The sequence below is a fragment of the Euprymna scolopes genome, chromosome 7 (assembly GCF_053919585.1).
Source record: "Euprymna scolopes isolate OS-2025 chromosome 7, ASM5391958v1, whole genome shotgun sequence".
Lineage (NCBI taxonomy): Eukaryota > Metazoa > Mollusca > Cephalopoda > Sepiida > Sepiolidae > Euprymna > Euprymna scolopes.
The window spans coordinates 135134857-135158849 of NC_136488.1; the positions used below are offsets into that span (position 1 = coordinate 135134857).

The 23993-nt window shown below is 35.6% G+C and overlaps 1 protein-coding gene across 1 annotated transcript in view; it reads left to right on the plus strand.

Moving 5' to 3' along the window:
• LOC145279980 (uncharacterized) overlaps positions 1-23993 on the plus strand; it is a 49235-nt gene that overhangs the window by 19851 nt on the left and 5391 nt on the right. The gene's annotated exons all lie outside the window — the stretch shown is intronic.

Sequence of the window (23993 nt, forward strand, 5' to 3'; positions counted from 1 at the left end):
TGATTTCTGTGCGCGATGGCAGCAGCACATTCAGAGGAGAACCATGGCTGGCTGTTAGGTTTTTGTTGGTATGAATCGGTCTATGCCTACAATTAACCATTCGGTCAGGTCTGATACTATAGAGGGCACATCCTTTTTAAACATGGAATGGTGAGGTAGGTCAGATATGAATGTACAGAAGCTATCCCAGTCAGCCATAGAGTATCGATATACAGTACGGTGGAGACGTACGTCTGAAGACTTATTAAATTTCATTTTTATCTTAACTGCTACAACAGAGTGGTCAGAGGACCCTAGAGGAGATAGAACGGAACATGAACACAGCTCAGGAGAGCTCAGGGGATTTCATGTAATAAATAATTTTACCAAGAATTCTACATAAGTTTTGGTTTCAGTTTCAGTTTCGATTACAGCTGAAGGAACTATATATATTTATATATATAGCTATATATATATATATATAATTATATATATATTTACTATCATTTCAGCCTGACGTTGCCTGGGTGTTTTGAGGAGTATGTTGAGCAAAAAAAAATAAAACTGGTCAATTTTTTTTTTACTTTGACTCCTATTATGACCTGGGCTCAAATCAAGTTATTAAGTTAGATCCATATCCAAGGAACCCATATCTAAAATTTCAAGTGTTTAGACCCAAAATTGTCGGAGGAGTTTGGTAGAGTTCTCAAAGATCAAATCGTTGAACTTTGACTCCTTAACAGCCAAATTTCTGGCCGAAAACTGATCACAAAGATTTTCCCAAATCTCAGTACCCTGTATATCAAATTTCGAGTCTGTAGACTGAAAATTGACAGTTATTGCGTAGGGAAATGCACACACACACACACATTCACTTTTATAGATATATATACATTTTTCTTTTTCTTCATAAGTTTTGGTTTCAGTTTCAATTCAGGCTGATGCACCCAAGTCATATGGATATATTTTATTTTTGAAATCACAACTTTATAATATATAAGAATCGATAGAAAATTGACTCTACGAAATCTGCATAAATTAAAATATCATATTTAAGTGGGTATCCCTGCTAGCTTAGGTACTTTTGAGCTACAATAGTATCAGGGTGTCTCCATTTACGCTGAACATCCACAGAATGCCAACATCAATATATTACAAATGAATGAGTCTGCTGTGGAATTTCCACAGGTCCCGCTAGTTAAAATTTTTTCTTTATGGTCATATCGTATGAATCCAAAGATTTTATTGTTGGCATTGGTTTCTCTGATATTTTGCTGATCATCAAGCACTTACAAGAGAGGACTACATAAAAGTTGTCAACATCCTAAGAAAATATGATTTTTGTGGAATTGACTGGATTCGAACCTGGAGCCCCCAGGTTTTTAATCTGTGCCATTAACCACTTGATCACCATCACCTAAAAGTAGTCCACATATGTATAGCAAATAAGTCAGATTTATAACTGTATTTAGTCTTCGCATAACTCCATGACAGACACAGGCCGTTTATCAAAATCACCATTTTTGTTTTGCAATCTATAATCCACAACAGCAATCAAGGGAGATCACTCTAAGAACTTAACGCAAAGAACAGAAACAGAACTCTTTTATCTTAAAATACAAAAAGAGACTGCTTAGCAATAACTATGAGCTGTGTCCAAAGTTTTTTTCTTTTTTAAAATTTTTATTCCCCCCCCCAAAAAAAAACAAGGCACAATGCCCCTTGAACGTAAGGGACTACTATTTGGGACTTGATTTACAGGGATACTATGTAGAGAGTTAAGCAGTGAGATGTTTATTCACATTACATTTGAACTTGTACATGTCACTACAGTCATGGAAGCAGGGAACCAAGAGGAAATTCCAAAATCTAGCATTTTGAGGGAAAAAATTATTTGAGTAGAAATCTTTCTGGCATCTAAGGATCTCTACAGTATAGAGATGGAATTTTTTTGCTTTTCAGATTAGTTGGGGGTATGTACATTGAGAGATCGGGGATACAAGTACTTGGAGTTCGTCGGAGCACATTCTATTAAAATATTTGTAAAACAGGCACAGGGATGTAACCTTTCGATGATGAGACAGAGGTTGGAGTTTGGTTGATGGTGTGAGCTCTATTGGCGACTCTTTTTTGTTTTAATCTTGTCTAGGAGTGAGAGACTAGTGTCAGATGCAGCAGCCCAGATGTCGCAACAATACAAGTGTATGTAAAGTGAAAATTCCAACCTCGTCTAGTTGATAGATCTTGTCCCGAAGGCCAAGTACTATAATTCCTGCTATAGTTGTTCATTTGAATCCAAAATCATAAAAATTGTTCAGTCGTATCATAAGATGTATGGCAATAACATACTGAATTTTCAAGAGTCTACAAGAATTTTAAATGCCTGTACATAAAAAGTCTGGAAACTTATTGGAGGCACCTCATATTTAAATCGATAAATCTGTATAATTCTATGACTTAGTAAAATATATTCGTTTTCATTAATGAGCATAAAGATAAAGCAGTGAAAACAAATGTTCTTTGTAATCGGTTTTCGGACAGAAATTTGGCTTTCAAGGGTCAAAGTTCAACGATTTGACCTTTGAAAACTCTACCAAACTCCTCTGCCAATTTTGTGTTTAATTACTTGAAATTTTAGATGTAGGTTCCTTGGACATGGATCAAACTTTTTAATTTCATTTGAGCCCAAAACAAATGTTAAGGGGTCAAAATTGGGGTCAAAGTTTTTAAAAATTTAACCTCTGCGCTCTCTACGAAATTACTCAGCCAATTTTTGGTCTAAATATTTGAAATTTTACATAAAGTGTATTCAAACATAGGGCAAGCTTTTTAATCGGTTTTTGGCCAAAAATTTGGCTTCCAAGGGGTCAAAGTTCAAAAGATTTGAAGTTTGCAGTCTCTAGCAAACTATTCAGCCAATTTTGGGTCTAAACATTTGAAAATTTGCATAAAGATATGCAGCAACTTTTTAATCAGTTTTGGGGCAAAATTTTGGTTGCCCAGAGGTCAAAGTTTACGGAGTTGACCTTTGCAGACTCTACCAAACTCCTCCGCCAATTTGATGTCTAAAGACTTGAAATTTTAGATGTAGGTTACTTGGTCATGAGTCCAACTTTTTAATATATATATATATGCACATAAAGTTATTAACAGTACATAGGGCCCAAGCAAAGCCGGGCTGAATTGCTTGTATAATATATATCTCAAAGTAACATTGATTTTTCTTTCTCACCTTCAAACATAATAGGATAATAACGAAAACCTTTGTATGCTAACTTGTTTTGCAATGAAATACGCTTAGGTTCTCATGCGCCTTTCCATAAATTCTGCATTCATTTTTTTTCTATCAATTTGAAAAATATTTTTTCTCACTTACCTGACTCTCCCAAAAGATCCTTCGAAAGAGAAGGAGGCTGCAATTTTCACACACATCTTATTTTCTACTACGACTGCCACTTAAAACACTGTCCTTTTTTAATAGAAAGGAAATTGGGTCAAGATCACAGTGTAGTATCTGTTTTGATGCTGCACTTCACCTTTTCTGTCCTCTGTTGGCGGAGGAGAAGTCCTTCATGATTGAGACAATTTTTGTTTTTGTTCCTATCCAGGGTGCCCCTTTTTGGGAGCTGGATTTTCTCCACACTAAAAACTGACCTTATGTCTAACTTTGCCCTTGTGGGGAAGCGGGTAAGTAGGAATAATAATAATAATAATAATAATAATAATAATGTGTACATGTTATAGAAGTGAACATACATATATATTATCTGATAATTAAAAAAAAACGTAAGGGGGTTCTTTCACTTTTAATACAGACACAAAAGTATTCCTTTATTATTAAAACTGAACAAACGGGGTGAGAGAGTGAGGGTTTGTCTCTATTTTTTTATTAGTTTTGTTTCAATGATTTAAAGTAGTAAATAGAATTAAATTGCAAAGTAATAACTAAATTAAAAATAAAATGTTCAAATCACATAAATAAACTTACAAATTTATTAGTATACTAGTCGAGGGGGGGGGGCTTGCCCGGTCATAAAATATGCTTAAATATATTTTAATTCATGCAGATTACATAATTATTATTATAGAGTTAATTCTCTATCTATTGAATGTTATCTCTCTCTCTCATATATATATATATATATATATATATATATATATATATATATATATATATATATATATATATATATATATACTAGCATTTCAGCCCGGCGTTGCCCGGGTGTTTGGAGGTGTATGTTGAGCAAAAAAAAAAAAAAAGCGGTAAATTTTTTTAACTTTGACCCCTATTATGACCCCTTAAATTTATTGTTTGGGGCTCAAATCAAGTTATTAAGTTAGATCCATATCCAAGGAACCTATATCTAAAATTTCAAGTGTTTAAATCCAAAATTGGTGGAGGAGTTTGACAAAGTTCTCAAAAGTCAAATCGTTGAACTTTGACTCCTTAACAGCCAAATTTCTGGCCGAAAATGGATTACAAAGATTTTCCCAAATCTCAGTACCAAATTTCGAGTCTGTGGACTTAAAATTGACAGTTATTGTGTAGGGAAATGTACACAGACACACACGCACAGACAAACACATTCACTTTTATAGATATAGTACTGGTTTCCAAAATTAAAAGAAATATTATTAGATGCCATTAGCTAGAATCGAAACCAAAACATTTAGTTCTCCAGCCACGTCCCCTACCATTTGAGCTATCGACAGATAGATAAGAAAGATTAAAAATTAAACCATTTCAAGCTATGAATGAATTTGCACATGCACAAAAGTAATAGAAATGTGTCAGCAAGTTGAAATAAACGTTTTGCATTTCAACTTGCCGACTTCTGCATGGGTCATTCATCCATCCAAACAAAGATTTTACTCGTTATAAACCATCCTTAGTGTATGATTACTAATTCCTATTAATTTCAGTATTATGTGACCAGTAGTTTAAGAGTTTATCGATTCAATATTTTCACACACACACACACACACACACATACATACATATATCTTTTTTTTATATATATATAGAATCTTATCATTGTTTCCTTTATTACCTTCAACTGTTAATACAAAGTGAGTGACAGAAGCAAGAGTAATAGACACCATAAAGCATAAAAATGGGAAAAAAGTCAACATCTTAAGAGAGGGTGAAAATGATAGATAAAATGTTAGTAAGAGATTAGTTACTTGATGTATTAACTGCAAAGATTCTGCATATTTTGGCATGTTGCAAAAAATTATTAACTGGGGCGGGGGTATTATAATAGACATGAGGGGGGGGGGCGTCCGGCTTTGCCTGGGCATAAAATTTGCTTAAATATGATTTTTATTACATTTTCACCCCAAGCAAGGCACATTACCACTTTGTTGTAGGGGGCTACTATCAGGGACATAGGCATCAGGGGTACTGTGTAGGGAGTTGGGCACCAAGCTGTCGGTTCACGTTACACTTGAACCTCTGCATGTCAGTACAGTTGGGGAAGCAGGAACCCGGAAGGGAATTCCAAAGTCTAGCTGTTCTGGGGAAGAAATTACTGGAGTAGAAGGCTCTCTTACATCTAGGGATCTCTACTGTGTAGGGGTGAGATTTAGCTGTTTGTCGGGGGTATTTACGTTGAGGGGACACAAGTGCTTGCAGTTTGTCAGAACATTCACCATTAAAGTACTTGTAGAACAGGCAGAGGGATGCAACATTTCATCGATGGGATAAAGGCTGAAGTTTAGATGACAGTTCAGGACCTATCAGATTGACGACTCTCTTTTGAACCTTATCTAGGAGCGAGAGACTAGTGCGACTAGATGGGCGAATGGTGGCCTTATAGAGGTATAAGATACTTTCGGGTGTTAGTATCTTTCTAGCACGGTAGAGAGAACCCACCTTCTTCACAGCGGTCCTGGCGATACTCTCAATGTAATTGCTCCAACTCATGTTTCCTGTGAGCGTTAGTCCGAGGAGTTTAAAAGATGTACTTTCAGATAAAGAGTCATTGGCCATTGCTATTGGTGGTAGAGAAGGTTTCTTGTAATTATTGAAGGAAATGAGTTTAGTCTTGGCAGCATTGAATGTGACCATCCATTTATGTCCCCATTCCACTACAAATCGGAGGTCATGATATTTTAGTTTGTCCAGATTTAGTTTATATTATTATAGTCATGATTTCAAAAGTAAAAAAAAAAAAAAAAGTATTTGGATGCCATCAGCAAAAATTGAAACCGAAACTGTAGCATTTAAATCTGGTGATATTACCACTGTACCAATATAACACGCATATGAGCTGATTAAAAATAAAAATTAAAAATAAACTAAGATGAATGTACAAAATGTTTAATGGTTTTTTTTCAATTTTTACCCATTTTTGACCCCTTAAATCTATTTTAATCAGCTGAAGACCCATGAAAGAACGGCCCATAAAAAATCCAATCATTTGAGGCCCCTAGCGCCGCTCTGCAAGTTTTAGTTTCGGAGGAGATAGTTTGAAAATATGGAGACATAGACAGACAAACATATAGCCTTTTATATATTAGATTAATTGAGATCAATCTTGTTGATTCAAAAATCAATTTTATTTGTTTATCCGATCCAGCATCGTTAACCAGTACTTGGCCGGCGTAAACCACGACAAATGGTTCAGGACAGCCGGTCCTGTACCAGCCTCATCCAATTTTGTCCCAAATGCTGTCTTAGTAGATGCTATATTTTTTAATCTGTAATATTGCAAGGTTTTACCCCTGACAGCTAAAGCAGTAACGGTCAACCGTTGTATGCACAATTTGTGACGTTTTGGCCCAGAATGCACAAAGGAATGGCACAGAAGCAAGATTTGTGGTTCAGCACCTGACACGTCCTTGCTTGCCACATACAGAAGCAGCGATGACTAGAGGACGATACATTCTGATGACGACTCCTAGATTTTAACCAGAGTCCGGTTAACTGTTTATTTTGTTTTTGTTTTTTTAATGGACATTGTTTTAGACAAAGCATGAAACCATTTGATGACAAAAAACAAAAAATGATTATCGCAAAGACAGAAGATGTCTCAAGATTCTCGTCTTGAAAAGACCAGGGCTATATAGATAGGAGGAAAATAGTCAGCAAGAAGAAAGTTGCACACAATCTATAGACTTAGTTGCACTTAGTTCTGTCTTTGCGATAATCGTCTTTTTGTTCTTTTAACTTCTTTGTAAAGAAGCTACTGGAAATGGAAGCTGTATTACAATGAGGAGATATCAAAGCAGTGAATTGACGGAAACTACTAGACCAACAAGTCAAACGAGCTGGGACAATTCTAAAGACCAGATACCATAATAGTATTTATAGAAAATGCTAACATCACATCTGTGAAAGAAAGGTTGCCGAAAAAAAGAAAGAGTGGCTGAGTCAGCCAATCAAATTACAGATCTTCCTGCACCTTATTGAGACTCCTCAAATGCAACAGAAATTCAACTAAATTCAGCCAAAATATGACCACAATACTCACGTGGTTTGATTGTAAATGTGCAGAGATAGTGATAATTAAAAGTATAAGAAAGTGTTTAGTGCCATAGAAAGAATAATGGATCTAATATATAAACCCCGAGAAATATTTAATGAGAAAGAAAGACCAAGAACTTTCAAAATCGATGTCTCCTCAAAAGCAGACATCTATGAGAATTTTGGGTATAAAAAAAAAAAGAAAAAAAAAAAGTCTACGACTGCAATTCTCTATCTATATAAGAGCCAGGTATGTCCAAGGATGGAATACTGTTGCCACATCTGGGCAGGAGCTGCTAGAAGGGACTTGTCCTGCCTTGATAGTTCAAAATAGACTTCATAGCCTCGTAGGGGATGTCCTGCAACCTCTATCTCACAGAAGAGATGTTGCGAGTTTGTCTCTGTTTTATCGTTATTTTCATGGAAATTGTTTGACTGAGCTTCAATCTATGATCCCCCTCGCCAAACTTTCACAAGAAACATTCATCTAGCTGAAAACACTATCAATAATTCCCCCCACTCTTTATCTGTACCTAAACCTAAACGTATATTCCATGAACAAAGCCTCTTTCTTAGAATTGCATGCCTGTGGAATTGTCTTGCGTTTTCCTGCTTTCCAGCTGACTACAATATGGTTGTCTTCAAGTCTAACGTAAACAAGTTCTTGATGAGCTGTTCCACTTGTTAACAAATTTACCGAATTTCCATTACTAACGATTACTATATTGTCCAATTGACTACTGTACACTCTTAACCCTTATCCTCGAGTGGTCTCTGAGCCTTGATAAGTGGTTATGCCTAGGTAAAAAAAAAAAAAAAAAAAAAAAAGACTGAAAGATACGAGCTGAGTCTTAACAGGATTAAACGAAATAAGCCACTTCGTACACAAATCCACAACTGAACCCAGGTCAATTTCTAGATTAGCTGCATATTTCAGTTGGTCCGAAGGAGATGGGTAAGCAGCAACACCAGAATAGATGGTGATCTCATCAGCATAGATTTGTTTTGAATAATATTCTTTGCAAGATCATTGATATAGAGAAGAAACAGTGTAGGGCTTAATACTGCTTAGTACCAAACCTGTTCATTATGCGTGTCTGTGCCAGGAACCAGAGTTCCAGATGGCATAGCTTTGGCACTACAATATTGCCATTCATCCCTGCCATCTATAAATATAAAAGCGGAAATGTTTGCATGTGTGTGTGTGTGCGTTTTCGTGTATGCCCAAGAAAGGCTTTTTTCAAAGAACCGATCGCTCGCCTCACAACTTCTTAAAACTTTTTATATCGCACCTAAATGATAATATCTACGAGTTAACAACCGGGGTCGACTGTCTATTTAATTTACCCGACTTTCAAAAGATAAATATTCAACAATTTTCGATCGCCGCATGTGCATTAAGCTTTTTCATATAAAAAAAAAAGAAGTGAACAGACTTGTGGTAAATAAAACACTGTCCCGCACTCAAAGTTAACATCATTAAGTCGTCAAAAACGGACCCCTGCCATTAAACGTCGCACGTTTTTTTTTTTTTTTTTTTTTCACACTTTATTATTTTTCAACTGCGCGTCAAGGCTTCGGGTTTTTTTTTTAAAAACAAGCACCCTGGACACCCGGCCAACGATTTTTCTTTTCGTTTACCCAAAAACACCCGGGCAACGCCGGGTACCCCCCCCCCCTAGTCTATAATGAAAAGGTAAAAAATTTGTTTAAATATATGTATGTATGTCTGCCTAAAACTTTCGACAGAAGCAACGGATTTTCATGAGATCAGTATCATTTTGAAGCTCCACCCTTCAGACGACAAATATCGAAAAATTGGCTAAAAACATTAAATCCTTCACCCTCAATTGGGCACTTTTCTGCAGGGAGGGGGCTGCTTCTTTTTTTTTTTTTTTTTTTTTTTCACCAATATTTTTGAAAGTCATCCCCTCTTTTCGATTGACTAGCCTTAATTAAAACCTACGTCACTTCCGGTTTGGCGATGGACGCGACAGCAATGACACCAGGGTTTTTTGGGGTTTTTTTTTTTTCATGTTCCTTCCTCCTTCACGGTAGGGGTTTGAGCCTGCCTGCCTACTACAACTTTTTTTTTTTTTTTTTTGCCCCACACACACCTCCAAACATCTGGGCAATGCCAGGCACCCAAATTAGTGATAAAAGAAGGTTGAACTAGGGGAAAGGACACGCTGTTGTTGAACAAGTTGGTCCTGATGCCATGGTCAGATGTCGTGTTGCTGGTCAGCTACACTTCCATTTACTCCTTCTTTATTCCAACTCCTGGTTGTTACTCTACTCAGTAGTCAGTTTCTGGCCAGAGTAGATATAGCAAGTGATCATATTGTTGTCATCTTGGGTGTTGTGCATCCACTTGGTCTTGACCACATTCATCTTAAGCACAATAACGCTGCTTGTCTAGCCGTGTTTGTCCATACACCACTGCATGTCTACAAAATGGCTGACCAAAGCAAATATATTTTATTATTGGAATCCTTTGAGTAATTTGTATATTTATTTGTGGACTGTTATCCTCATCTTCATAGTTCCTAATGCATAAATATGTGGTGTATTTCCATTTACATTATACAAAAGTGATCAGGTAAATTTTGGAGCTTGTGGCGCAGTGGCTAGAGGTGTTGAGTCTCTATGGTTCCGGGTGAGCATTGTTTAAAGATAGCGGTTTTAATTCTACCTAAAGCCGGCCAGAGGATTAGTTGGCCAAAAAACGTGGTGGGATGACAACTATGGAAGGCAGTAACTACTGAGGCTACAGTTAAGAGACTCCGCATTCCTATCTCGTTGCGGTTAACCACCTGACTAAGGCCAGAGAAATAGTTGGCAGAAACGTTGTGAAACAACAACTATGAAGATGAGGATAACAGTTTGCAAATCTATATATATAAAAGCGAAAATGTATGTTTGTATGTGTGTTCGCTTTTTCTGTATGTCTACAAAAGGCTTCTTTTTTTTTTTTTTTTTTTTTTTCCAGAGAAGCGGTCAATCCGGTTCACAATTTTTAAAAACTTTTTATATCACATATAAATCGTAATATCTTACAGTTAACAACGAAGCTCGCCTGTCTATTTAATTTGCTCGATTTCGGGAAGATAAATATTCAACATTTGTCGCTCGCCGCATGTGGATTAGTCTTTTTCCTATAGCATCTTGGGAAAATAAAAATAAAAAAAGCGTTCCGCAGTAAATGAAATACTATCCCGCAGTCAAACTTGACCTCATTAACTCATTAAAACGGGCACCTTCCAAATCCAAGTAATTAAATAAATTCAAACGTGTTTCCGTTAGCATCTTGCAGTGGGGCAATGGTTAACGTCGCACGTTTTTTTTTTTCACACTTTAATTTACAACTTTGCCTCAACGGTTCGGGTTCGATCCTCATACTTACCTACCAAAACATTCTTTTTTTTTTTTTTTAACCCCCCTCCCCAGGAGTTTCCATACACACCTCCAAACACCCGGGCAATGCCGGGTACCCCTCGCTAGTAAATAAATAAAAAGAAAAAATAGTTGAGTCAGAAGCTGTTGATTTTGATACCTATCCCTTCCCAGTGAAGTTGGCAGAAGACCATGTTGCAGGTAGGAAATAATTAGCTTGGAGTAGACAGTTTGATCAGAATCCTTTATTTTTTCCGATCAGGATGGGTAGCATACTTTTGTTTGGTCAGTCATGGCTGGGTAGAAGTTTTAAGTAATTTATAATTGTATTCTTAGTACCACCTGTACTGAACATTGAACTTTCAACCTCTATACTTATATTTCGGGTAGGATGATATCCAAAAATTAAGAATAATTGAATTTCAACAAGGGTCGTTGATAGTGCTCAAAGAGAGCAAATTATATTTCTTTTATTCTTTATGTAAATACAATCATATCTTGCTACGATGTGCAGACCGTTTCGATCATATTTGATTTCATCAGGCAAAAAATTAAAATACAAAAATTAAAAAGGTAAGAACTTTAATTTTTGCTTATTGCCAGTCATGGCAATATTTCTCTTCTCAAAATTTGAAAAGGTCTGGAACCTTTTTAATTTTTGTATAATATATATATATATATATATATATATATATATATATATATATACTAAAAGCAGTATTTTGAGTAAGACATTCGGGCTTTACATAGCATATTTGGGCTGGTGAATCTCTGTTCCATTTTAATTCTTGATAAGCCTCAGGAGCATATTTCTAATTTGATTGGGCCCCACTTTTTTTTTTCTCTGCATTCTCCTTCACATAGACATAATGTTGCTAGTCTCAGTCTCTTTTATTTATAAGTACAATTATGGTAAGCGTTCTTCAGAATTGTCTGGATTATTCCATACATCTTTGTTCCATCTCATTTGACTATTTGGTCTGACGGTCTTCATCAATTCACTTTTCAGATATCTTGATATTATGCAGCTTCCTATTCCAGTAACTTTTTCCCCCTGACTGCTAGTGTTGTTTGTGAGTGGTTAGAATCTTTCATTGTTGTCTGTGCAATGCAATTCGGAGTTAGTTTTTCAGGAGTAGCTAAAAAAGCTGAAATTGAGATCCATTTTCCAACCTCAGGAACTTATTAAGTGAAGCCCACTATTAATTTGTTTGTAAACAACCTGATGGTCAGAGCACTGTTGTGATGGGCGGGTGTGGATTTAATACACACTCGATAAATATTTACGGCACTGATTCATGATCCGATCGTGAGAGCTGCCGACTGTCAATGCAATGGTTGTAGGTTCGATTCACGGCTGGGGAAGGGTGTAGCCGCACTGATGAGTTGTGATACAATGAAACAGTACTGTATGTGGATGACATATATATATATTACTGATTTCAAAAGTTTTTTTAAAAAAATGACTTCGATACCATCAGCTAGAATCGAAACCAAAACATTTAGCGCTCCAGCCGTGCACAAAAGTAATAGATATTTGCCGGCAAGTTGAAATGAATATTTTGCATTTCAACTTGCTGACATATTTCTATGCGTATTATTTATCCATCCAAACAAAGATTTTACTCATTATAGACCATCCTTAGTGTATGATTACTATTTCCTGTTAATTTCCATTTTATGTGACCAAAGAGTTAAGAGTTTATCGGTTAAATATTTTTACACACATACACATATATACATCAATGTTTGTTGTGGCCGATCGTGTATGTTAGAATCTACCAGAGAATCACACACAACGAATTAGTGAAGAGACTACTAGTTTCTCTCACATGTGTGAATTATTTCTATCCGTAAATTTGGATTCATAGAAAACCCATGTAAAAGAAAGAGTGCAAATACCCACATTATCAAGACTTAAAAAGTCAAACATTACACATTATCACATTCAAACTCACACGGTGCTAGCCAAAACAAACATGGCTACTCAATTTCTCTTTACTGGCAAAACAACTCTTTATTCTTTTTTTCCTTTCATTATTTTTTATTTCACATTTTTATTTTTACCTAGGACGTTCTCGGGCTCTCCAACCTCTTGCTCATTACAAACTCTTTATTTTTGGTTGTCCTGACAAGTTGTCAATAAAATTGATAGATGAATTCATGAATAGATTTTGTCACTCTTTCTTTTGATTAATGTCCTATCTTTAGCACCCTTTCCCACTCACTAATGGCCCTGTCGGTGGGGCATTAGAATACGCCAACTGCCCCCCCCCCCTGCAAAGGGTAAAAGTCCCTCAATGGGGGTCCTGGATATGACCTTAAACTATATCCAGTGGTGAGGCCCCAGCTTGTGGGCTTTGGGGAGTGTGGAGCCACCCTTTAATTACCATTGCTCCCAGGTCCACTCTGACCTGGAGTGGTAGTACCTGTTAGGGTCCCAACTATGGGTTAAATAGAAACCGACGTGAAAACAACAAATATATTCTAGTAAAAATAAATTTTCTTCAAAATCTTTGGATTCGGCATTAAATAACCCGAAAAGGGTTGATATGCCGTAAAACAAAAACAACCAACCAACCAACCCACTCACTAAATTGCAACAGTCAGAGAAATATCATCTGAGTTAAATTAAAAAAGTTGTAGTTTGAGATGAAAAATAAAGACTTTATTTTATTTTCTAACTAGCCTGGGTGTTTGGAGGTATGTGTTGAGCACAAAAAAAAAAAAAAAAAAGGTGGTAGTAGTCAGGCAGGCTCGAACCCATGATGCAGATGTGGAAAAGAAAGTGAAAGAAAATCTGATATCTTACTGCTACTCCATGACGCGACGAGAAGTCTAAAGCATTAAAATTTAACGTAGTCAATCAAAAACAAAAGATGGCTTGCAGAAATGGCGTTGCTTGTAAACCACCTGCGAAAGCAAAGTAGACAAAAGGTCGTTTTTATGTGTGGGGAAAACCATCTCCCTCAAAAATGTCTCCCCTCCATCAAGGTCAGAGACTTTGGGGAAATATCAAATATTTTGTAATTCATATGCAAAACTAGGAAAACAAATGATTGACTCATTTTATGGCTGTAAAAAAGTGCCAAAAATAAGTTCTGGATGATGGATGATCCCCTTAATGTACAACCTTGAGGGCAAATGTCACATAGCCCACTACACTATTCAAACGTTATATATATATATATATATATATTATTATTATTATTTTTTAATTATTTTTTTATTTTTTTTTATTTTTTTTACTATAATAATTAAATACCTACAGACACTAGTGTTTCATCCTTTCAGGAATCTTCATTGCAGGGTGTCACGATTAATACCATTCGAACCCCGCATCACGAGACATCTCTGGCTCGGTTAGCGAAGACCTAATCCATTTGGCTACCATTAACCAAATAAATAACGTTGAATTTAAACATTTTGTTAAATTTTAAATGTTCATTTACGTCAGTCAGAGAGTGATCTAATCGTTATATGATGATCTATATATATATATATATATATATAGTATCCTAGCAGGCTAGTTTTAGTTTTGCTACTTTTTTTTTTTTTTTTTTTTTTTTTGCTTGGTTGTCTTCTCTGTGGCCTTGCCAGGCCATTAATATATTTCAGGAATAGAAAAAATGAGAACTTTTAAGGGTATTGGAATTGGAAAAATTGTGCCTATTTTCCAATGCTAAAAACGATTCTTTTAATTATTTTGTTTTATTGATTTTGTTTGAAACAAAATCTTCCACTGCTGGAATCTGAGATTTAGTACGGAATTGGTAATTGTATTAAATTCTGGAAAAATCTTGGAATCATCCTATCACTATAATATATATATATATATATATATATATATATATATATATATATATATATATATATAATGAACAGCCGGGATAATTCCTGTTTCTTTTCTTACAATCCAGTTTTTCCTTTTGGCGGGTAGATGTTCGAACGTTCTGTTAGAGTGAAAATGCGCCAAACACAATTTTTAATTCCTTGCTCGCCTGGAAACAACTATTGGAAGTCAAAAACATTTGTGACTGGCAAATTTATTTTCACAGTTGAACATGCATAAGAGAAAAAATGCTGCCCAAATATATTTTATATATATAAAATCATCTATCAAACTGTAGAAGAGAAATAGCAAATAACTGTGTTCACAAAATAAAATTTACTCTAGGATAGCGATACAAAATAGTTTTAAAACTAACAAAAACAATAGAAAATAAACAAATAAATAAATTAAATAAACATGAATATACATAAACGATCACACATATGTATGTATATATATGTGCATATATGTATGTACACATATATATTTATATATAAACTAAAAAAAAAAAGAAAAAAAACACTAACCTAGTTTTTAAACAGATCCTTTATCCGATAAAATGCATGCCCATTGGCTGATAGGAAGGGCACGGCGGATACTAGAAAGCTGATTGGCTAACTAAAATCCTCAACAGAAGAGGACCATATAAAAATGATAAACGACCACAGAATTCGCGCATAAGCCTGAAGAGTCCTAGAGTGGATGAAATGCGGAATATTCAGTATAGCTTAATCGTCATATATATTTTATAAATTACGATATATATATATAATTTCCAAAAGTCATTGCCTGTTTTTGATTATCTAGCCTACGTCACTTTCGGTTTGGCGATGGGCACAACAGCTAACACGTCACTTTTTTTTTTTTTTTTTCACTTTCTTTTCCTCCTTCACGGTAAGGGTTCGAACCTGCCTGCCTAATACAACTTAAAAAAAATTTTTTTTTATTTGCTCAACACATACCTCCAAACACCCAGGCAACGACGGGCAACCAAGCTAGTCTACAATATAAATCTCACCTGTCCATTTAAATGTATGTATGTATGCTTAAAACTTTTGACAGAGGCCACAGATTTTAACAAGATCTGTATCGTTTTGAAGCTCGACCCTTCAGATGGCAAATATCCAAGAATTGGCTGAAAACATTAATTCCTTCACCCTGAACTGGGCACTTTTCTCTAGGGAAGTGTCGCTTTTTTCACCGATATTTTCGAATGTCATCGTCTTTTTGACTAGCCTTAATTTAAACATTTGTCACTTCAGATTAGACGAGGGACGCAATAGTAAAGACGTCTCTTTTTTTTTTTTTTTTCCACTTTCTTTTCCTCCCTTACAGTACGGGTTTGAGCCTGCCTACTAAAAAAATTTTTTTGCTCAAGTGGTCTCCAAACACCTGGGCAACGCCGGGCATGCAGGCTAGTCTATATATATAAAAGGCAAAATGTGTGTGTGTGTCTTTGTATGTCTTGCAAAAACTTTCGACACGGGCCACGGATTTTCGCTAGATAGGTATCATTTTAAAGCTCGAACCTTCGCCCGACAAATATCGAAAAATTGGCCAAAAACATTTATTCCTTCACTCTAAAATCATCAGTTTTCTACAGGGTGGGTGTAGCAAAAACCGTCCTCTCATGACAAGTTCGCTTCTACGCATCAACATCGGAACATGATTTAGTTTAAATATTTTAAAAAACGACCCAATTTCGTCAATGTCATCTTAGCTCACTTGATTAGAGGTCGGTGTCATTATCTAAAGGTTGTACGTTCGAAGCCTGGTGTGAGGTATCTTTTTTTTTTCCAATTTTTTAAAATTTTAATATTGAAACAGAGTTATTTAAGCCATTTTTCACGTTCTATGTTTTTTTTTTCGTTGAAGTTTTTTAACGTTCGTTTTTCTGGGGGGTTTTTTCATCACATGCGCATTTTTTTTTTTGTTTTTCCGATTTTTACATTTAACATTGTTCGTTTGCCTTACGTTAGTTTTTTTGTGTTTTTAAAAAAATTTTTTAAAGTTTTAACATTTTTTTGTATAAAATATTTAATAATTTAATATTTAAAAATATTTACTTCGCTTATTCTTATGTTTTGATAACCCCCCTCCCGAGCACACACACCTCTAAACACATGGACAACGCCGGGTACCCCCCCGTTAGTTTATAATATAAATCTCACCTATCTGTTTAAATGTATGTATGTATGTATGTCTGCCTAAAACTTTAGACAGAGGCGATGGAGATTGGTATTGTTTTGAAGTTCAACCTTTTGGACGACAAATATCGAAAAATTGGCTAAAAACATTAATTCATTCACTCTCAACTGAACAGTTTTCTGCCAGGTGGGTGTTTTTTTTTTTTTTTGCATCATCATTTTTGAAAGTCATCCGCTCGGTTGGAATGACTTTGCTAATTTCAATGTTACGAACTTTTGGTCGCGTCATGGAGTAGGGGTAAGACGTCGGGTTTTCTTTCACTTTCTTTTCCACCATCGCGTCACGGATTAAAGCCTGTCTGCCTGCTATCATATTTTTTTATTTATTTATTTTTTTTTTTTTTTTGCTCAACACACATCTCCAAACACCCGGGCAACGCCGAGCACTCAGGCTAGTTATATATAAAAATTAATTTTATGAAATCAATAGTAAGTTCTTTACAGTGCAATGTAGAATAAAATGTGTTGTGAACAAAGCATGGAGCCATGTGAAGCTTTTTCCCAGTGTATTGTGATTGGTCCCCAACTAGGGTAGGCAATTGATTGATATGATTGAAGAATGGGTGATTTCACCAATTTCAATGACAATAACAGTATAGGATTGTGAAACATTTGTTGATCATCAGTCAGTCCTTGGCAATGTTGGGTCTCCCTGCTAGCATGTGTGTGTGTGTGTGTATATATATATATATATATATATATATATATATATATATATTAAAAAAAAAAATGCCAAACGAATCCATTTCAAGTATTTAGAGGAATCACAAAAGCAATGTTCATTTTTGTTTTTCTTTGTACAACACCTACCCAAGGTTACCCAAATTTTTTTTTAATGACTGCTCCTCTTAGTTTTTTGTCTATAAGAAAAATGTAGTATCTGTTCTGCGACTACACTTGATCTTTTTTGTCCAAGGTTAGTGAAGGAGAAATCCTTCTAGACTAAGATAATTTAAAATTTTGTCCCAATCAAATGTATCTGTCTTTGGAGGGCGAGATCTTTCCCACCTTAAAAACTGACCTTGTGTCTAAATCTGTCCCCATGGGGAGGCAAGTATATAGGGACGACAAGGTTGCACTGCATGTTGCTCAACAGGTGCACATTTGGAGTATGTCGTTAAGTATCACAAACCAACCTAGTTTAGAGTGTGAAAACAGATACACATAGTGACATTTCATTCAATTTCAAGTTATGTTTTGTTTAATTTTTGGATTCTTCAGACTACTGTTCTCATCTTTAGTGTCATTTTCTCAAAGTTTCGACCGATGTAACCTTCGACCTTTTCCAGATTTATTTTGTAGAACTCTGGAATTTGGATGAGTTTGTTTGTTTGTTTGTTTGTTTTTGTTTTACGGCATATCAACACTTTTCAGATTATATAATGCCGAATCCAGTGATTTTGAAGAACAATTTTTAATAGAGTATATTTGTTTTATTTTTATTTAACCCATAGTTGGGATCCTAACAAGTACTACCACTCTGGGTCAGTGGACCTGGGAGCAATGGAAATTAAAGGGTGGCTCCACACTTCCCCAAAGCCCGCAAACTGGGGCCTCACCATTGGATATAGTTTAAGGTCATATCCAGGACCTTGGATGAGTTTGACAAGGTACACTTGAAAAAGGTCAGAAGTTACATCGATTGCTAGATTGTGAAAATGACACACAAGATGAGAAATGAGAAGAGTAATCTGAAGAACCCAGATAATATGAATAATCAATCTTCATCACAAAAAAATCAGAAACATTGTGATGACTTGCTCACTTTTTTAGATTATTTTGGTAAAATTTGAATGTCTGCAATTTGTAATCTTCATGAATTAAATTATATATTGTTTGTCTATGCTTTCATATAGATAATAACCACTGATGAAAGTGCTCCAAGTTTTTCTGGAATTCTGAGATTTCCAATTCTAGCATTATAAGAGATGTGAATTGCAAGAGAAAAGAAGCTGAACACTTGAAGATCTAAGAAATTTCTGCAAAAGTCACTAAAATAACAATTCACCAACTAGCACAAAAGACATGCTTTAAAATATTCTGCAGTTTCCCAGCAATTTATCTTGACTGTTTTTCTCCTTCTTCAGAATTCTCGGTCTCAAAATTCAATACACATCTGACAAAACTCACATTTACCAAAAAGAATACCCTTCTCTGATCAACAGGCTTTTTTATTGAAACCGTCTGCCTTTCATATGCGTATTAGATGCCCTAAAGTTTTGTTACCTCATGAGATTGCCAGCCTATAAGTAAACGCAGTGCCCATTTTCTTCTTCTTTATCCTTTTTACCTGATGCGAACACTGCATGCTGTACGAAATAAGGTTTATACAAATTTTTAATGATGAAGTAGCAAAAACAGAAATTATCAGAAATTTATGTTTCTTGAACATATACCCTGATGGTACACCCCACCCCCTCAATTTAGGAAGAGTAGAAAATGGATGTTGAGTTGACTTTTATCAGCTTCATAACTCTCGATTTCCTTATTTTCTTTAGTCCTCATATTCCATGAGCAATGTTCCTGACAAACGGGGAAAAATTGCTGTTTCCTAGGCCTAACACTTATCGTTAGATAGTTTTTCACCTTCAAGTAGTATCGTTTTCTTTATTTTATTTATTTTTTTTTTTTTTTAGTTCCTTACAACAAGTGTTTTTCTTGCCTGTAAATAATGGTTTCATTTAAAGATATAGTGTGAACTAGAGATGCATATTTTCCCAAAATGTATTTTAATAACCATATTTTTTTTTTTTTTTTTTTTTTTTTTAATATTTAAAATTTAAAATTTTTTATGTTATTTTACACTTTCAATATGGATTCTCATATTACAAATGATTTTCATTTTTAGTTTATTACTAGCAGGGACATCTGACGTCGTCTGGGATTGAATGAGGATCAAAAAATGCTCCACCTCCGCATTGTCATCAAAATCTGTGAAATCACCTATTTTTTAATCTACTCGATTTTTTTTTTTTTTTTTTTTTTTTTTTTTACAGTGATCACCACTTATCAAGGCCCGGAAGCCACTCGGGGATAAGGGTTATTGCAAGTACATTACATTAGTGTGGAGATTTGATGAAGTGTTTACTTAAGGGGGCGGTTCATTAGGAATTTGTTAACATTGGACTTGAAGACATCCAAGTTGTAGTCCGGTGGGAAGCAGGCAGACGAAACAGAGTTCCACAGGCGTGCAGTTCTAAGAAAGAAGCTTTGTTCATGGATCCACGTTTTGATTTAGGCACAGATAAAGAGTGGGGGAAATTTTTCACAGTGGATTCGGCTTACTACCCCCCTCCCCGCTATGTACCGGGAGGAAGTTTCACATGCCTCCCCACAGTGATTTTGTCCACAGTACATTGTAGTCTCCATTGCACTGTAAAGAATCTACTGTTGATTTTATTAAATTATCTGTAAATAATTGCTCCACTTGAAGTTTAAAATTCAAAAAGTCAAGTATCATGGTTTAATTGTTCTCTGCTTGTACCGTGATGAAACTTCTCAAATGCACTTGTGATGTAAGGTTGTATAAAAGTGTTAACTTTGGTCAAAATCGGATTTCCTTCTTTAATTGAATTTTTTTTTTTTTTGGTTATTGATTTTCTGTACTTATCAGACACATTCCGATAAAAGAAAATCCTATGCAACACTCGCAGATACATCAAGTACCTTCCTGCAAATTTTTTTAAAAATCAGTCCAGTTGTTTCCGAGTCCATAGGAAACAAACTCACGCACACAAAGTTCCTTTTTATATAATAGTAGATAAATAGAAAGATAGATTACTGATTTCACACAAAAAATATAATTTTCTTACTAAAAACATTTTGTTTTTCCATTTGAAATTTATGTAAAACTAGCTTGGGTGCCCGGCGTTGCCCAGGTGTTTGAAGGTGTGTTGAGCAAAAAATAAATAAATAAATAAGAAAAATTGGTAGTAGGCAGGCAGGCTTGAACCCGTACAGCGAAGAAGGAAAAGAAAGTGAAAAAGAAAGAACGTGACGTCTTAGCTGTTGCGCTCATCACTAAACCGGAAGTGACGTAGGTTTAAATTAAGGCGAGGCAATCGTAAAGAGTTAATGACTTTCAAAAATATCAGCGAAAAAAAGCGACCCCTCCCATGTAGAAAAGTGCCCCGTTGAGGGCGAAGGAATTAAATGTTTTTAGCCAATTTTTTTATATTTGTCGTCCAAAGGGTCACGCTTTAAAATGATACTGATCTTGTGAAAATCTGTCGCCTCTGTCGAAAGTTTTAGGCAGACATACATACATTTAAACAGACAGGTGAGATTTATATTATAGACTAGCTGAGGTACCCGGCGTTGGCCGGGTGTTTAGAGGTGTGAGGGGGGGGGGGTTAAATTAAAACAAAGCAATGTAATAACCCTAGAAAAAAAAAACCAATGTTAAAACTTCTAAAAAAAATCGGGGGGGGGGGAGCATGATGACTAAAAAGTGAATTAGGTCAAACATCAATCCCACAGTTAAGTTTTTTTTGGGGTTTTGTTTCCCCAAGATGGTGGGTTGAAAACCAGCTCCCCATAGAAAATAGGGGTGTCCAAATGAAAGCAATTGTCTTATATGACGGTTTTCACCGCATTGATGAAAACTGATTTGCTTTCTGGACGTTCCGGCGCGAAAGCCGGAACATACATTGTTTCAATTTAGTTTCACTTTATTTATACTAAAAAGCCGAACAAACACGCGACACAGCGAAATAATTTTATAAAAGTCGATCAAAATAAATCTAGACACAACGTCCCTTCGCAAATCGTACATATTATGATCTAGGAGGTATATAAAAAGTTCTAAAACATAGTAACCCCCCCCCCCTTGAAAAGTCCGGCGAAAAAAGCTTTTGCTGGACATACAAAAAATGTGCACACACATTTTGGCTTTTATACATAGATTTTATACATATAGAAGAAGATTTTATACATACAGAAGATTTTATACATATAGAAGAAGATTTTATGCATATAGAAGAAGATTTTATGCATATAGAAGAAGATTTTATACATATAGAAGAAGATTTTATGCATATAGAAGAAGATTTTATACATACAGAAGAAGATTTTATACATATAGAAGAAGATTTTATGCATATAGAAGAAGATTTTATGCATATAGAAGAAGATTTTATACATATAGAAGAAGATTTTATGCATATAGAAGATTTTATACATATAGAAGATTTTATACATATAGAAGAAGATTTTATACATATAGAAGAAGATTTTATACATATAGAAGATTTTATACATATAGAAGATTTTATGCATATAGAAGATTTTATGCATATAGAAGATTTTATGCATATAGAAGATTTTATGCATATAGAAGATTTTATGCATATAGATTTACTACTCAGATGTTATTGCCATCGGATCAGGCTGTCTGAAGATACTAGTTTCCTGACAAAAAAACTGCATCAGACATTGCTGTTATTGTTTTTTTTATTTCCTTTTGCAAAACTCTATCATGTTCCGCAAAGCCCAAAACAAAAACAATTTTTCTCTACAAAACTATCAAACCAAATGGTATGAATAAATATTTAAAGATATAAAGAATTTGAAGCATAAAATCTTTTACTGAAATGGTCAGATTTGGCATTATGTAACCCAAAAAGTGCTAATATGCCATAAAACAAAGCAACAAATCATAAAGTTCAGATATCACCAGAACCCACCCACAGCCTTTCTATTTTATGGCCAATATTTCCAAACGCCCCCCCCCTTCCTTCTCAGTTGTAAAGTTTCACATAATCACTGGGGTTAGGACAACAGCATATTCTTTTCATTGTTTTTGACTCTCGAGTGTGTATCTGTTGATATCTTATATGCTTTTATATAGAACGTGGTGGTTCTCAGTTGATTAACTGTGTCTAAATGTGTAAGATATATACTCGAGAGTCAAAACAATAAGAATATGCTGTTGTCATAGCCTTAATAATCACCACTTTAATATCAAAACAAAATATTTTCAGGTTTTTTTTTTGATTATCAAATCATCTATGAAAAATTTTGTCCACTAAGGGAAAAGTCTATCAGTCATGTGTACACGGTGTGACGATGTATGGTCAGTGAGAATTGAGGACATGCGTTGCATGGAGAGAAATATGAGAATGATACGATGGATGGGAATGTGAATCTTATGACCTTAGTGGGGGATTAAATCTGGACAGTATATGATAATGGATGAAAGTTCTTGGGTCAGTAGATGTAGAACAGTTGAGGTAACAGCTTCAGTTCAGTTAAATGCCAAGGAAAACATGAGGGTAGTGATAAAAATGGACCTGAAAGAAAGAGGGATCAATAAAGACCTGGTCAGAGATAGGTTAGGTAAGAAGTTACTTTCTTGAAGCTGTTCAATGCATGTCAGTGTGTAAAATGAACTTAAAACTGATAATGATGATGATCGCCATCTTAGTGTTTACATCTGTTTCTGGATCCATTGTCTGGCAGTGTCCGAGGCATCCTATAGGTCTGCATCTGAGCATGTCTCGCTTGGGGGAGAATTTGTGAGGATGTGAGCGTCCTGTTCATAACCCCACTTGTGCAGGTTGTTTCGTATTTTGGTAACCTTTTCCTGGGCCCGGTTGAATGTTAGTCACTCTTTCCGGGAGAGTTCAGAGCCTGCTGGAAGATCCTCTCTCAGTGTTGGAAGAGCTTTGTTGTTGTCTTTGACTGATTCATTCCACTAACACAGATGGAAGGACGCTGGCGTGCGTCCGAGGCCTGTGATGGTGGCAAAGCTCTTGCGGGATGGTAATCACTGCAGCACTTCTTGGTGTCAAAATTCTTATTGCTCTGCTTGCCACGCTCTGCCTTTGCTATCGCCTCTCGAGCAGAGCGATTCCAAATATCCTGTAGAGAGATGGCAGATTGGTTGATTTCCGGTTGCCGGTAATCGTCCTGCATGCCTTGTTAAGCTCAATGTCTACTTTTGCTGCATGGTCCTGGATATGACCTTAAACTATATCCGATGGTGAGGCCCCAGCTTGCGGGCTCTGGGGAGTGTGGAGCCACCCTTTAATTGCCATTGCTCCCAGGTCCACTCTGACCCGGAGTGGTAGTACCTGTTAGGGTCCCAACTATGGGTTAAATAGAAACTGAC